General features: G+C 47.2%; 1 protein-coding gene across 1 annotated transcript in view; it reads left to right on the forward strand.

The window, feature by feature from the left end:
• Positions 1-4,140: 4,140 nt before the first annotated feature.
• Positions 4,141-14,261, forward strand: part of LOC135917675 (facilitated trehalose transporter Tret1-like) — a 43,106-nt gene continuing 32,985 nt past the window's right edge. The window contains exon 1 of the mRNA XM_065451244.2: positions 4,141-4,275. The gene's annotated coding sequence lies outside the window, so the exon portion shown is untranslated. The remainder of the gene's footprint in view (positions 4,276-14,261) is intronic.

Here is a 14,261-nt window from a genome sequence, read left to right on the forward strand (position 1 = left end):
GAATGATATGCGCACACTTTGACAGTCATCGTAAATGAGTTCTGTCCGGTTCTCTTGATAGACAGCGAAAGCTGCATTTTTTTTTTTGCTGAAAAGCTCGCGTGCGTTCCCTTTAAAACTTCGTGCTACTTTCGGGTTTATGACAATTTCCATGTTTTTTTGCATAGTGAAACACACGTCTCTCCTGCGATGTGTGAAGTATCTACTTAGGACTACATGACGCCACTTACTTTCAAATTGGGCAGCTTTTACTTGCAGCCTCCTCCATCAAGCAGATGGAAATAAAGCTATTCTATTCTATTCTACTAAAGCCGGCTGTGGAGCTTGTTGCGGGATGGCGAAGTAAGGTGTGTCACCGGGCTAGTGACTACAATAAAGTGATACTACAAGAACACAATCTAAAGCTACAGAAAGGTCGGTATAGGTATCTTTCGCATTATAGTGCGTGGGTTTGTGTACCAGTGTTTCGTAAGAACCGCAGTTGTTGCTAGACATGTAATTGATCGTACAAGGATGACAGTTGAAGTCGCAGGTATAGCCAACAGTGACCGTGTCATTAAAGCTTCAGTCAACAATGTCCTGCGAGGAACACACTTACTCTGAACGCGCAGAATGTGGTGTGGCACCTTATTGTTTTCTGTTAAGGGTTGAGAAGTGTCGCACTCATCTGTTTCAGTTCCGGCAACATGACTACGCAGCAGTTTATTTGCCGATCACTAGTGCGTGTTTATATATACCTCTATATGGGCGTCTTTTAAAATAAAATCTTAGATGGATGTCAGTGTTTGTTTCCATCTCTCCTCTTAGTCATCCGTCCGCCGGGGTGCTGTTCTTTATAATTCTATATTATCTCTTGAAGTACGAGTGTTACTTACAAGCAATACACCAGCGAAGGAAAAAAAAATGTTGCGTTTTGTAATTGAGAACGGAGTTTTGGATAAATGTATTCGGCCAGCACTAAATGACAAGAAGCGAGCGTCATTTGCTGGTCTGGTTTGGTGTCTGGCGTTATGGCTCAACCCACTACACAGGGCTATTCCCTGAATCGTGGGACCGTAGGGGAAAGGGAAAAATAACAGGGTATGTTATAATTTTTTCTGCAAGTTAACCCTATGACATCCTACAAAGAAATGTTCCATGGTTTTAGGTCCACTGCCATATAACAGTGAGAGGAAGGAGTCACGCCAGATCTGTGGCAATAAAAGTTGATTGGCGCATTGATATTCGGCAACGCATTCTGGAAAATGAAACTTCAAATTATCTAGTCAAACAGCATCTGCTCTGCGAAGGAAATTCCAAGAGGTTGAAAATCTGTTGTTCAACACGGGGGATGTGGCATGTTCTTCATGAAGAGAATTTTTTCTATCTTGTAGCAGTGATATACGCCGAAGGTCGTAGAATCCTCACGAGTGGGCCTTTAAGGGATGCTGCTGCCAGTGCGCCTGCTGACTCACTTAAAATTTGGACCATGTGGCCTGGCACCCAGTTTAGAGCAAGAACACAGGACGAGGAAGAAGTTTTGCACATTACTCTTCGCTTTTCGAAACATGGTCAGAGGAGACAGACTGATGCAAGATTTCTGGCTGCAGAGATGTCGGAGACGTAGCGTAAGGTACATTCCATGTACACCAGTGGTTCACATGTGGCGACAGTTTGGGCGCCATATGGCACAGGTTCCAAACGAGGCCATAGGTGGCTTGGGTTGAAGCCCACTTTCAATTTTGTACCTGATGTTGCCCCGCTATTGCTGAAGAAGGGTCATCAAAAAAAAAACTTTTTTCTTTTCATTGATTGTGGTTACTCTCGATGTGTTTCGCACATTTTCATGGAAAACAAACTTTTTTCATGAATATTTATGTGCCTCGTCCTTAAATAGATAAAGGCGATATTGCTGCAAATTACCAATTTGGGTCAACACTGGGTCACAGCGGGACAGAATCAACCACGCTTCCTGTGCTGCATGAGTACTTTATCCCGGCAGCCCAGTGGGAAAAAGATGTTGGCACAATGCCGACTGTTTGCTGTGTGCAGTCAAGGGCCTTTGTGAAGGAGACGGTATGATATCGCTGCTGTGGACGTCCTAAATTGCGAAGACGGGTGCTCACTCAGGTTATCATATTGCCACATGATGTTCACAGCGAAATGTACATAAAAATCTGGTGGCTCCTCCGAGTGTGCTTTCGCGATGGATCACGCTAGTTTTCGCAGTGCCACCAAGACTAGCGCGTGCTCTTACGAGTGCACTCCTAGGACATTTCTGAGCGTTCTTGTTCAGCCCGACGAAAACCGCTGTATGTCGTTAAGCGACACTGAGTCTGGTAGATAAATTACACTTCACACTCTTTACAATTACACTTTACAATTACACTGGATCGCTTCCCAGTGGCGTAAAAATGGAGGAGGTAGGAGAAGGGGGGGTGTGCACACAGAGCGCATACTCCGGTTAATAATTGCCTCCTTTCCTATGTGCTATTTCTGAGGCCAATTTAAAGTACGCTGAACAGGTTGCGCACTTACGAACCAATACTAGATTACCGTACTACTAGAATATTACTCAGGGTACGTCACTATTTAACATTTCTGCCTTACAGTACACTCTACTATGTCTGTATCCAGAACTGCATTACCTATCGTGTTACCACACGATGCAATACTAATCTCACTCCCTTAACCTTTCTCACTCCCTTAATCACTCCCTTAATCACTCCCTTAATCACTCCCTTTCTCACTCCCTTAATCTCACTCCCTTAATTCAATACCAAAGCATTAGTACACTAACGTTCAGTTCGCATCGCATCTGTGCTCCTTTGTCGCCTAATAGACTTAATGTACTCTCAATTTCTCGTCTGCTGAAATTTCATCTTGCCGCTATCCTGTTCAAGGCAGTATATCATCTTACATCATTAAATTAGTCGAAAATCACAGTGATCGTTTATTAGTCGAAAACCGATTAGTGAAACTGAAGTGATCAACAGCAGCCGAACAAGGATCGTCGCTGTAGCCAACGTTTCGACAAAAGGAAGCACTTTTCGAAACGTTAAATTCCTGCAATGAATATCCTCGTTCTACTATACTTTCCCTTACACCATCAAGCTTATTAGCAGTGCTGTTCTTAATATTATTTCTATTAGCGCGCCACTAGATTTTCGTCTGATAGAATTGTTTTACGCTGTCATACAATTAACTCTGGTCGATAAATCAGACATTTGGAACGCGTTGTTTATTTTGAGCGCTCTGTTGCCTAACACTAAACACAGTTCATCAATTGGCACACTTAGAAAAGAACTGTTTTTCTACTTGCTACATTTTCTTTCACTTCGTCTTTCATTCGTAATTATTCATAATTCTTTTTTTCTCTCCCTCGTTTTTTGCGGGTCTGTGTTGATTTTTTTGTTATCATTCACCTAAGGTTACTATAGTTTTAATGCTTCTTAAACAGTTATTCCGTTTGCAGACTTCGATAAGAGCTCCCCATACAGCCTTGTGCTGTTAGAGCTCCATCACTATTTCCGTATGTTGTTTTCTGCTGTGAACCTCATAATCGTGATCCCGATTTCCAAACTGTATAGTTTAGGATACTAAGAGCGAGAGAGAGAGAGAGAGAGAGAGAGAGAGAGAGAGAGAGAGATTGCAATCTAACAGAAAGGAGAAGGAGTCGGCCACAGTTTTTGCGCAGTTTACACAATTCGTACGCACAGACACGCATTTTATGCATTGCACGCGGGCTATACGCAGAAGCAACGCGTGGACGAAGAAAGAAAAGAAGAAAATAACGCACTCGCGCAATCTGTAACCCCAATGTCGCAATGAACTCTCTCAACTTCTTTCCATGTTCTCTCTCTCTCCCTTTAAGCATGACGGACTGAGACTCAGAAGTTATCGCCTGGCATTTATCACCGCGTATCGTATACATTTTGTCACCTGTTTTCACTGCAGGCCTGTGATAAGGAACAAAAAGAAAATTGGCATGATTCACACTACACAACAACAGAGCGTCTCCGAGCATAGCGGACGCGGAGGGAAACAATATCGCGCCGCTTTTCGACGCGATAAAACGCGTCGAACTATCGACACAATGGCACGTAGAAACACAAGCGATAGCGAGAGCTCCGCGCGCAGTTATCGGCCTTTTAGGCACTCCGGCCGATAGCAGAGTTCTGGCAGCAGTGCACTCTGCCGCTCACCTGCTGTCCACCGACGCATGGATACGCGAGCACCACCACCGGCTGGTTCTGGTGCTTCTGTTTCCAAGTGCTGCCGAGGTCGTCGAGACAGGTGAGGAAATTACGTGTTAGTTTTTTTCTTGTTATACGCCACTGATAGATAATGGTGCGATCCGTGGTAGTCTGCCTTTTCCTGGCGCTTCCCTTATTGTACCACTCACGCATTCTTCTCTGTATTATACGCAGGCTACAGTACCAGTTTCATTCCATCGGCATTTAACTGGAATCAATACAATCGTAATCTCATTTTCCACAGTGTGTCAGTGTGTTTTTATGTTTCTAGGTCATTTTGGTTAACAAATGAGCGTCACACTATTTAGAGGCAAGCTTTCTGACTGTATAATACTGCACAGCGGACGTCATGGGAAATATACTGAGTGTCCCACAGTGGAGGGTAGGCCGTTTACCCTCTCCTAATTTCCGTAAGAGCTGTATAAGCGCCTTAGCCTTTGAGCACAAAGTTCTCAGTCTGAAGAGAAAGCAGCAATAGTAACACTGCAGCGACGATAAACCACAAGAAAGACACAGAGAGAAAAAGAGAGGGGTCAATACTTTCGAAATGAACTGAAGACGCAACACAACAAGTTTCGTGAAGCGTTCTTGCGCTAAGGTGCCTGAAATGTGAGACCATGTCATTGGAATCAACGACATCACGCTGGTGTACCGGCGATGATGTTATTGCATGAAATTCTACGAAAGTAAGTTCGGGCTCCATTTTTTTTTTCAATAATAAACCTCTTTCGACCAAACTAATTGAAACATAATTTTAACATGACTATTTCTTAACAGGTTATATATACTGACTTAGCGTTTTTCTTTAGTGCCCCGCTAACTGAAAGGTACGAGAAGCAGTGGTCGAAGGGGTTCATCAGTCAAGCACCATTCCAAGCGTGGTCTTCATCGCTGCAGCGATCAAGCAGGCCAGGTACTAACTGCTGAGTCTGTAGGGATAAAGTGAGGAGAGGAGGACAGCATAAAACAAGGGGGAAGGCTGGGATGTTGAACAGAGAGAGAGAGAGAGAGACAGAGAGAGAAAAAAGAAGGATGCATAGAAAGGCAGGGAGGTTAACCAGAGGTAGTTGCGGTTGGCTACCGGGCACGGGGGGAAAGGGTAAGGGGATAAAAAAAGAGTGGAAGGGGGAGATTGAGAGAAAGAGAGACGGGCACGAACAAACCGTGTACACTACAGAGCGGTAGGGGGCGGCCTTCTTAAACTCTATCCTTTAGCCCCGTAGACCGCAGAAACTTTAATAACGCGAGTAAGGCCTTCAGCACGGATGTCCTTCGGGAGTACTGACCCAAAGCTTTGAGTTGTGATAGTGGACGATTGTCCAACTGGTCCAGTAGTCTGCACATCATTTGTCTCTGGGCACTATATCGTGGGCAGACACAGATAATATGTGCGAGCGTCTCATCGCTGTTGCATCTGTCGCAAGTGGGGCTGTTGGCCATTTCAAAAAGGAAAGCATATGAGTTCGTAAACGCAATGCCTAGCCACAGACGGCACAGCATGGTGTGTTCACGTCTTGGTAGCGCAGGCGGTCGGTGCATCCATATGTCCGCAAACAAACGCAAAGGGCACATGGTGAAAACGTTCGAATCCCACATGGGCAAAGTACATTCACGGTACATCAATCGCAGCTCAGCCTCAGCGTCTGTTCGCGAAAGCGGAATCAAGACACGTTGGCCATTTTCATGTGCGAATCGGGCGGCTTCGTCGGCGTGGTCATTCCCGCTGATGCTGCAACGTCCTGGAAGCCATTGAAAAATTATGTTGCCTACCTTGTCATACCTGCGATGATATATGTGTCGAATTTCTGAGGCCAGTTGTTCATTGGGTTCATGGCGCATTGGGCTTTGTATGCACTGAAGGGCTGCCTTAGAGTCACTAAAGGCTGTTCATTGTTGTAGTGGTTCCTGATTAACGAAATCGAGTGCAGCACGGAGTGCCGCAGGTTCTGCACCTGTCGATGCGGTCACACATGAAGTCGAAGTTGTTGACCAGAAAGGCATCTGGTCGGTTACGTTACGCTGCGGGAACGGGAAAGGTGAATAGAAGGATGAGAGAGAGGAAGGAAAGACATGGTGAATTCGCGCACGCAGTCAAAGACGTTCGCACCAGTTGTGCCTTCAAGAAGCGCAGGAGTGCCTTCACTTTGTGGACTGATGAGCGATGGGGACTGTTCAATGGGGACCGTTCGATGACCATTCGTGACTTTTGCCTATAATACCGCCGTTCAACGCACGACTGGTTACTCGCAATTCTACTTTGTGTATGGTCGTTCGCCCTCTTTCTGTCTTGACGTCTTTCTTCGCGCCAGCTGTCAATCGATGTCCATCTTCCTGTGAAGAATATGTGTCCCGCATTCTGCGTTGTCGCCAGCTCGCCCGCATCAACACCGAATCACGGTAACAGGACCGCAAGCAGCATTACGACGCCTCTCATCGCGTCGTGTGCTTCCGCCCTGGCGAGGAAGTGCTGCTCTGGACACCAGTTCGTACTCCTAGCTTGTGTGATAACTTTAAGCTTCGGTTCATCGGCCCCTACAATGTCTTGGAGCCGACCTCTCCGGTTAACTATCGCGTGGCACCAGTTATTGGTCCAAATGACCGCCGCTGCCGCGCTGCTGAGGTTGTCCACGTTTCCCGTACGAAGGCTTTCACGAGGCGTTCGCCGCCCTTTTGAATTGCGGCCAGGTTAGTGTGGGTGTTTATTAGTGCCCACACTAATCAGTGTGGGCATTTATTAAGCTATTCTTTGTCATCTGTACATGATCATCATCGTGTTGTGTTCATATGAGGTTCTTCAACATCGCTTGTGGGGCTTTCTCTTAAGTGTGATCCGTGCTTTGGGCGTGGTCGGTTCGCCACATATCCGACGCGTAACAAACGTCGTGATAACTGCTGCGTCACAATATGTATACATGCGTAGTATTTAGATATATATTTGTTTGTTTCCAGCACTGCTGTATTTGAAGTGTTTGCTTCCTTGCCTATTCGGTGACCAGGGGGTGGCAGTCAGGAAAACTTCGCGTCACTAGCAATGAGGTGAAACCGCGAGACGCTTTATTCTATTTTTCTTAAGTCTATGCATAGGCATTCTCAAAATTTGCGTTCATATAGTTGTTCAATGCTTTGTTTTGAATGTTTGCCTTCGCCCCCTTTGGTATTGTGTTGGGCGTATATCTTCAAGTAATCCAGTGTAGCCAATCCCCGTCGTGGGTACGAGCCATGTTTTTAGGCAGCAACAACAACAAGAATCGCAAGCAGGTCGGGGCTGGCTGCCGGAGCGGCATTAATCAAAATTCGACCACTAACCCGTGGTTGCTTCAGTGTAGTGTGCCATGGACCTGGACATCATCTCGTTCCTGACGGACACTGGGTTCCACTTTGTGTGCGCCCTGACATCGTTTATCGAGTTCATCGTATACTTCAACAACAGTCTTGGCAGCGCCGGCGACACCTTCCGCCTGGTCTTCTGTGCCGCTGTTTTCATCTTCCACGCACTGGAGCTAAGATTCCACCAGCAGCACATTAACATAGAGCTGGTGAACGTGCCTCACTGAACCAAAATGTTCGCTATGGAGGCGGACATGCAGCACATTGGACACGCTCTACCACGTCTGTACTGCGCTTTCTTTAGCGTCGTCAATGTCCTTGGTGAATTGTTCGCTAGTGGATAGGACGATTTCCTCGTCGCCATTTTCGTAGGCTATCTCGTGCGGCTGGCCTTTCATGGCTTGAAATTTCGACAAATGCGACGCACAATATGAATACTAATCAAGACGCAGACACCGGAGCAAGTATTTTTGATCAACAGAAACGGACATTCGTTATCGCTGTCTACGGCGTAGGTAATTCCTACGTAAATCATGGGGCCCACTGCTCTGCCAGCAACGGCCCAGGCCACGAGCCTGCTACGACTGCAGACGGTGTCTTTCATAGGCGCCCTGGCGCTGGCCGGCTACGACCTGGGCGGGGTGATCGAAACCTGCGTGTACGACATCCCCATTAATGACCGCCCTGGTGCGCGTCATGATCTCGCTCTTGCTTCACGCCTTCCACACGCGCAATCTCTGGTCCCGGTCATCGCTGACTTCTGACACAGCCGCTGATGCGCCGTTTCACTCATGCCACATACCGCTCCGCACCTGGCTGATGCTGCACTGCCTGTGGACGACGTACAAAAAGAAAGCGCGCACCTATGTCTACAACTGGACCTGCGTCCTCTTTCGCACTGGGTTTGTGTGGTTCTACGCGAGCGGCGTAACGGTGGGCATCCACGTGCACTTAGCCCACGTTCCGGGGACATATATACAGCGCCTCTGTCGGGGCACCGCCAACAATACCGCCGACGCCGCAGCCCCGACGCCGCAGCCGCATCGCATCGTCGCCGTGGGGCAGCCCGCGGTTTGGCTTGGGCTCGCCGCAGCCGGACCTCTCGCGCTCTCCATTGCGGTAGTACTCGATGTTGGGGTGGGGAACATTCGCAGGGAGCGTTTCAAAGCCGAAGACGGTATACGTACTCGAAGACAGCGAGCTAAGAGAGGTGCCTGGATATATGTAGCCAAATCCTTTCGGACTCCTGGATGTGGGGCTCTTCGAAAACAGCTCTAGTACTGTAAGTGGAGCGGCAGCTGCTACTGAGGAACACTCCGGGCCAATTGGAGCAATACGATGGCGCCTAGTTGACAACCGCGGGCATCAGATCCGTCTGGCCCTGCCGTCAGTTGCCTGTGATAAGCCGTAATTTTCGTAGCATTTAATAAACCGCTTAACGAAAGCTTCGCTTCACGTAAGTTGCGACATGTGCGTTGGATCTGAATAATTATTTTTAAAAGATACACACCTGTTGCACTACACAGGACTCAAATTCTAGCTAGGTATCACTAGCATTCGCTCTTTCCTGGATGTGTACCAACTTCTGAGGTATTAAATTTATTCAGTTATTTATCATATGCCCAAATTTTCGTCCGCACACGTCGGCTCACGATGGTCGGCATTATTTTTTATGAATTGCTGCAAGTACACGATAAAATTGCTTTCTTATAAAAATTACAAATGATATGAAGCACCTGGTCTGCCCGACGCGCCCACAAGCTTTGTTTGTTTCACTTTGCTGCGTGATGATTAGATGCAGGGGAGTACTAGATGCAGCAATGAGATCAGGACATTTTATATATTGCGCCTGCAAATTTTCTAATGTTATCACTGCATCTGATCCGCTCTCACCCTTGATCGTGCTTGCCTTCTGGTGACACCCATTTAGTTACCGGTCCTACGCATTACATGACCGACCGAAGTCTGAGCTAACCATCTGAGCTAACTAGGCGGCTGCCCCAGAAAGGCGGTGTTCTCGGCTTCGACTCCCGGACCAGGACAAATTTTTCTTCAACTGCGAGGCTTTTCATTCGGGGAAACCGTATGGGCTTTTCGTAGCAATTGCTACGAACGGGTGGATGTCTGATTTCCCCTTTATTAATTACTTCTTCCCACCTTGCGGGTTTCCGCAGAAATATTACGTCAAGGCTATATAGATCCGCGCACTTTCGACAATGAACTACAAGCACATCTTCCGCCAAGGGAATTAGGCGCTTTTGGCACTCGGCATTTGCATCACTCGTCTAGGAACTGAAGAGCAACAACCATATTTTCAGAAATGTGACCCCGTTAGAGGGCTGATAACACACAGTGCCAAATCGTATCCTCGCCTCCGTTGCTATTTTATGTGCCCTAGGGGAAGAATACCTCTATATACATGACTCCTAATTATCTCTGTCCAGTAATTTTCGCGTTGCTTAGCGCCCCGTGAAATCATCTGACACATGCGTACAGATTACACGCTTGTGTAACCCCAGATCAGGTCAAACATATATGACGTTATGCTCCTCAGCACAATGCACGGATGCAGTGGCACGCGGGTGATGAAAGTCTTATTTTTCGTCTATTTTTTTTCTTCTCTCGCCTATAGCTGTCGCACGTATATCAACGCCGCTTCTGCTTGTCAATTTTTCTTTCTAGTTTCTACTATTGATCACACATTCTTCATTCCGACATCCTTTTATTACTTTCTACCTATTCAATGTCGAGGCACTGGGTGCTCCATTCCTGTGCTTGCTCCTCTTTTTATGCGAAGCATATTACGAGGGCTCAACCCAGCTCCTCAGGCGCGGCGGTGACCATGAAATCACGTGACACCGTGACGTCACGACAGAGGAGAAGTGGCTTTGGCTCAACTCTTGCAAGACGGGCTGGGTGGGAATCGAACCAGGGTCTCCGGAGTGTGGGACGGAGACGCTACCACTGAGCCACGAGTACAACGCTTCAAAGCGGTACAAAAGCGCCTCTAGTGAATGCGGTGTTGCCTTAGAAACGCGCTGTTTCTAAGGCGTGCGTCTCTTGCTCAGGCGCACATTTCGTTGCCGCGCCGAACGCTGCTTTGCTCGACGCTCACCGCGTCCAATGCGGGGCGCGTAGTCGCTGCCCTGTAGCCCATTGTCTTACACCCCTTGGCGGGTCGACGGGAACGCTGTCGCGTTCCACTCTTGAAGGCGAAGAAGTAATGCATGAGTTGTTTCTTCGTCTAGCCGAACCAAATATAGCCAAGCAACAGCAGTTCACCAGGCTAAACAGTGGTTCAACAACTAAAATAAAGGCTAGTATGCTTCGCATCCTGGGCTTAACCTTACCTAAGCCACAGCCATTTTTTCTTTCTCTTCCTCCTCCGCAGTACAGCGTAACCCAAGGTAATTATTGACCTAACATTAACCATCCGGTCTCTCCTCCATTCTTCTCTTCTGACTATGGATTCGGTCTGCAAGAGCTGATTCTGTCCAGCAGACATTTAACTTGTTGATCATTTTCAGAAATACAATGCGTCCGCAATATTTGCATTTGTCTGATACGCCATTTGAGATATTTGCAGGCACGTCGTTGGGTGGCACTGACGAGAATATTAACCTGGCTGCGTGTAACACGCGAAATAAACCACAAATTGAAGGAGACGGGGAGGTGGGTATTGGGAGGAAAGGCGAGAAGCCGGCTCGATGGGTCGAAATTCACCAGAGCAGAAATACGAGCTAGCTGGTTATTTATGATTATCATTTAACAGGTAGCGAAACAAGGGTGACAACGTAGAAGCTGTGTATCCCGTGTGCTGCATCCTTTGCTTTACGCGCTGTTGTATGACGCTGAGTCCGAAGCTAGCCCGAACAATGAACACAAAAGGAGTTTCGTTCGCTAGGAGGCTCGTGCAGACTGTTACTTTGCACGTCATCGGCATTAGGTATTTACTTGATGCCAGGGTCAGTATTCCGCAATGGCGAAGGCAGGTTAGCAAAAACCTTGTTAAAAGAAGTTCAAGCTCCATTCACGAAAATGCCTAATGTTCATGGCCGAGCAATGCTTTAGTGTATATAGAAGCCGCCGATTTGACTTTATTCGATGATGTAGAACATGTTAGCCTGACGCAATTTGTAGCATCTACTATGTCGACCTATTCAGCCTCTTTCCCTTCACTGATGCTTCCAACGTAGTGTGAAACATAAATAAAGAAGAGACGCGTGCATGTGAGAAGGACGTTCGATCAGCTCATCTTCTAAAAGAAAGTGTCGACTTCATCGTTAAAGGGCCCCTCACCCGACCCCATAGCAAATTTTGGTTATACGCTGGAAGTTGTTAAGTGACCTCTATGGAGCGTTCTGCCGCAAAAGATTTTTCAGATCGACTCATTAATAGACCAGATAGAAATACTTCAGTGCCGCGAATCCATGATTTCAGCAGGCGAGCTCCATAGCCAAGCAAGACGCTCTCTACAGTCGCCCCATATAGCCTCCGCAAGGAAAATTACTTCCCTGCGTTCTCCCATACCGGACATCGAGGTTCGTGTGGCGGATACGTCACGGGTCGCGCCTTCATTTTTTTTTCTCTTCGATTTCTTTCTTTTTCGGCGCTGCGCACTCTTGTTGACGGCGTTGCGCGCAAGCTGTTATGATTGTCTCGTTTAGCGCAGCGCATGATTTTGAGCGCTGTGCACAAGGACACATGACTAGCAGTATAATTCAGTGCTACACGAATACTGAGGCAGAACAAGCGGGTCGCAGTGCATGATCACGCGCTGGAACACGGTAGAAAATGGCATAGTTTCGGTACCTGCGCACGTGACTGCACGACAGTGAGAACAAGCACAGGAAGCGGAACTACATCTCTCTTGCTTTGGTGCGAAGTAAAACAAAAAAACACGCAGACATTCCGTTTGTGTGTTTTATTTCTCGAAACTTCAATTCGTCAATTCAATCAACAGATCACACAAATAACAGATGTTGCCTTCAATAATTCTCGAAGTCACGTGTCACTACATTATATCTGGATGGAGAGAGAGAGAGAGCTTTTTCCACACACTGGCGTAGGCAGACTTGGATACTTGAAATTCCGCCAGTGAAATTCTTCATGCAACAAAAAGTCGCCCAAACTCTATAATGGCAGAGGTCACGTTTGCATCAACACCGTATTCGTGCACCACGAGTCGTCATGGTAAGCTGGCATAAACGTTGTCGCATCACTCTGTGCGATCGCGCGTATTTTTTTTTTTTTAGAGCTTGCATGGCGAACTCTGGCATCTTATATAATTGCGCCAAACCAGAGAGAGAAACACGGAAAGGCAGGAAGGTTAACTAGGTGAGTGTCTGGTTAGCAACCCTGAACGAGACAGACGGGAGAGGGATTAAGAGAGAAGGAGAAGGCAAAAGGATAGAGACAGTTCAGTCGTACAATAGTATACGCACGGCGCCTATAAGCGTCTTGTCGGGTCCGTTCTTTCCAGAAGAGTCATGAGAGCAAGCGTAGCTCTTTGCTCTGATGACGGATGAGACAAATCAACTGTTCAGAAGTGCATACCGATAGAATTTACCATAGGTGATGCTACTGCGGCGTTCCAAGCGACCGCCAAAAGACAACGCGAGAAGATATACTTTCTTTCTCTTTAGAAATAACATAGAAAATATATTGCTACAGGGACATTTGCAGGCGACAGCACACACCTTTGGGCGTATCGAAGGCGATGAAGAACCCCAGCGCGAGCAGGACTCCATCTTGCTTAGCGCAACGTATCTTGTGCAAATATAGTTTGATATAGTCTCGCGCTTGTGTTTCCGTTTACGTAACAAGATTTTTGCAGGAGGCGCAATTGACGATGTATCAGGATCTTGATGAGGCTTATTCCTAGTTTGAAAGATGTCATTTCCGTTGTGTAAGCATTGTGACACATTAAATTCCTCATCAAACTACACCTCCAATAAACAGACAGCGGAAAAAACCTAATGTTGGGTTTAGCCTGGATGGTGTTCGTAGTCCATCGCATCACATAGGCCGACAGTATACTTGAAACCCCGCAAGTTATAGTGGCAAAAGGAAACGTAGTCTTGCGCTGTTGCAGCAAGCACTTTAAAAGAAAGTAGAGACAAAACTTTTGTACAACTCTCATTTTTTTACTGAAAGGCGCTTGGAAGACTGCGTATTAATTTTTTTTGTAATTTTGTCCTCACTGCAACTCACTGTGTGGTTACGACCGGATGGCCGGTGTCAATGACATGACAACATGTAGTGTGCTCCAATAACCACGATGCTGTGTGCTGTAATGCCAGCTGTAAATATGTAAATAAATCCGTTCCTCGACTTCAACCTCCCGACCTCATCTCCTCATCAGCAAGCAACTCTCGGCGACAGAGACGGGCGAAAGCGCAGTTCACTTAGTCAGCTTAGTGCGACGCCCCGGTAGCGCAGGGCAGGCCACGCCGTTTGGTGACGCTGCGGCAGCGTTAGGCAATCGACCCCTTGAAGTGGCGCCCCGACTCCAAACCGCGAACTCCAGAACCAGAATCCTAACGTTGTTGGGAGCACTCGCATACAAGTGTACATGTCGCACCCGTTTGCGTTGTAGTCGGCGCTGTCGCACGTTTCGTCGCCACAGTACCTACAGCTTCAGACGTGCAAGCGACCGCGGAACATGACACGTCAATCTTCACATTTATCTCGAAAGCT

Source organism: Dermacentor albipictus, chromosome 4 (genome assembly GCF_038994185.2).
Source record: "Dermacentor albipictus isolate Rhodes 1998 colony chromosome 4, USDA_Dalb.pri_finalv2, whole genome shotgun sequence".
Lineage (NCBI taxonomy): Eukaryota > Metazoa > Arthropoda > Arachnida > Ixodida > Ixodidae > Dermacentor > Dermacentor albipictus.